The sequence below is a fragment of the Populus nigra genome, chromosome 7 (genome assembly GCF_951802175.1).
Source record: "Populus nigra chromosome 7, ddPopNigr1.1, whole genome shotgun sequence".
NCBI lineage: Eukaryota > Viridiplantae > Streptophyta > Magnoliopsida > Malpighiales > Salicaceae > Populus > Populus nigra.
In genome coordinates this window covers 18043358-18046216 of record NC_084858.1, presented here as the reverse complement: position 1 = coordinate 18046216, position 2859 = coordinate 18043358, and positions in this window count along the sequence as shown.

Genomic DNA, 2859 nt, shown 5'->3' with positions numbered 1-2859 from the left:
AACATTTCAAGAGAGTTATATTTGCTTTTAAACAAATAGGTATAACAATATCTTGTGCAATTATCTATAAAATTAATGTAATATTTTTTCTTCACCTCTAGTTTGTATAAAATTTAAATCACCGATATTCAAAAGAATTAAACCTATAGGTTTACTACTTCTTTCAATTGAATGAAAATAAGTTTCTTTTATGAATTTTGATTCTACACAAACCTCACATTTATTATTTTTCTAAAAAATTATTATTGGTAATAAATCAAATTTTAGTAACCTTTGTATAGAGTTGTAGTTCACATGGCTTAATTCGTCATGCCACATGTCACTAGACTCAAACAAGTTTGAAGAAGAGCATTATTATTACTCTTCCCATCCATAACTTGTGTCATAACCCAAAATTTTACCCTTATTTTTATATATATTTAAGAAAAATACAAAAAAAAAAAACATGTCTTTTTAGTAAATTTAGTTCATTTTCATCATTTATGTGTTAAAAGAATCATGAAAATCATTAAAGAATACAAAAACAAAATCAAGAAGAAAAAAATAATAAATAAAATAAAATACATAATTGAGATTGAAATTTGACCAATAATTAAGTATCACGGGAAAAAATAAAGCTTGAGCATTTTTGGGTCATAATTGAGGGTTGAATTGAAGAAATAGCTTAAATTGGCTTAATTTGGCTAAAATTGAAAGGAATTGGAAGTTTAATGAAGAGTTTCAAATAAATAGCCAAGTTATAAAATCAATTACAGGCTTAATTGAGAAAATTTAAAATTGGATTTCAATTTAGCTTAAAAATAAAGAATTGAAGAACCAAGGACTGAAATGAAAGATATAGAAAAATCAAAGGGCATGTTGTGATTTAATCAAGGGTAAAATTGAAATAAATTAAGAGAAAAATAAGAAAATTGACAAAAATAAGAAAATTCAAAATCCAAGGATTGTAATGTAAAGGTAAAGATATTATAAGATTCAATCTTTGTTCTACATTGTTCTTTTCAAATCAGTCCAATTCAATCCATTCAATTCAATTTAGTTAATTGGATCCTTGACTTTTATGTTTAATTAATTCAATTAAGTCCAATTGAATCAAGCAATTAAGCCTAGGATCACAATCCCTTAATTTTAGTTTTTCAAATTTTAGACATTCAGCCAAGATCCCAACTTCAATCTCAAAATCCCTCAATCACGACCTAAGTCATTTTTCAATTTAATCTCCTTGAATCAAGGCTTTAAATAATTCATCGATCAAAACTTCAGCATTTTTTCTCCATAAAAAGACAAGAAAATTCACAAGGAAAAAAAATCAGCACAACATTGGGAGATGACAACACTATAGCCAATAGCCTAGATAAACATTTGTTGATTTTCCTCTTACTCATGCTTCCTAATAGCTAAAAAAAGCTTATTATCAATAAATTCTTTAACACCAGTGATTTCTCCTTTGCACAAGTCATCATCCCAAGGTCCACCCACTACCAGCAGCACCCATAATCTTCTAAAAAACAGACCACTTTACTCGGCCAAAAAAAGACCAACCAAAACCCATTAACCTAAACACGATCAACCACTCAATCGACCACCATACCAAGCTACTTCAAACCACCCTTCATGTTTTGATGCAAAATATGATTTTCAGTTGTGGTTGGAGGTCGAAGCTACTAGTGGACCCAATAGGAATTAAGTTTTCGGTATGTCTATGACTATAGCCGAGATATGTAGATAGGTTGTATTTGTTTTAACTTTAGGCATCTTATATTCTGGCCCCAACCAGCCATCACCAACCATTCACGAGAAGCTCCAAGAACAAATTGATAAACAACTGTTTGTTCTGAAGGCTGATTTGGAGACAAAGTACGAAGAACGAAGTAAAGAGCAATGAGAGCAAAAACAGGCATACTTGTCCTCCATCTCTTGGAGATCCTAAACCTCTCGGATCAGGATTTTTTTCCTCCCTTCCACCTCCAACTACATTTTATTAGGAATATTTCTACTATAATTAAGATATTTGTATTAACTGTTAAATTAATATTATAAAATTTTATTGTTCAAATTTGTTGTAGTTTTTTTTTGTGATTTTAGGTTGAAGAAATGCAATTATAGTTATAATAAATTAATATAAAAAAAAATATCAATAGAATCATCAGCATATATAAAAGTTTTTGTTAGTGAGTCCGTCAAAATATCCAAAATATCCAAGCTAATCTTGCCAGAGAATTATAATTTTTTTATGACTTTCTAGACTCGCCGATAAAATCCACGATGGATGCTATATCGATAATTTGATCAGTGATGTAGTCGACAATATTTAGTTCCTGGCCGACGACATCACCAACATAATATTTCGTTAGTACTTATTGAAAAGGATTTTTCATCAATTCATGGCAAGATTTGATTTGATTAAATTATTTTAATAGGATTTTGTTTAATCAAATCCAAAAGTTTAGGTATTGAAAATACTTTAATCCTTAAGTTAGGGTAATCTTTAATGACATATAGGATAAATATATTTCACGATAAAAGTATTAGAGGGACATTGATTTAATTCAAGCCACTAGCTAGGAAAAAATACTTGGCCCTCAAACTTCGGATTAAATTAAGATTAATCCTTTTATCAATTATGTCTCAGATGAAGGATATAAAATATTGAATAATTTAGAGTTCAAAGTAATGTTTTGAACTTGCAAGGTTCAAATTGAGGTGGGATATTAACTTGTCTTTTACCCAAGAAAATTATCAGAAGAGGAAGGAAGCAGATAGCATAACAAAAGCTGTTGCATGATAAGTATATATATATATGGCTCGAACTGCCTCTCTGCCACTCTGACAAGCCATGGAGTGGTATCCTATTGAATT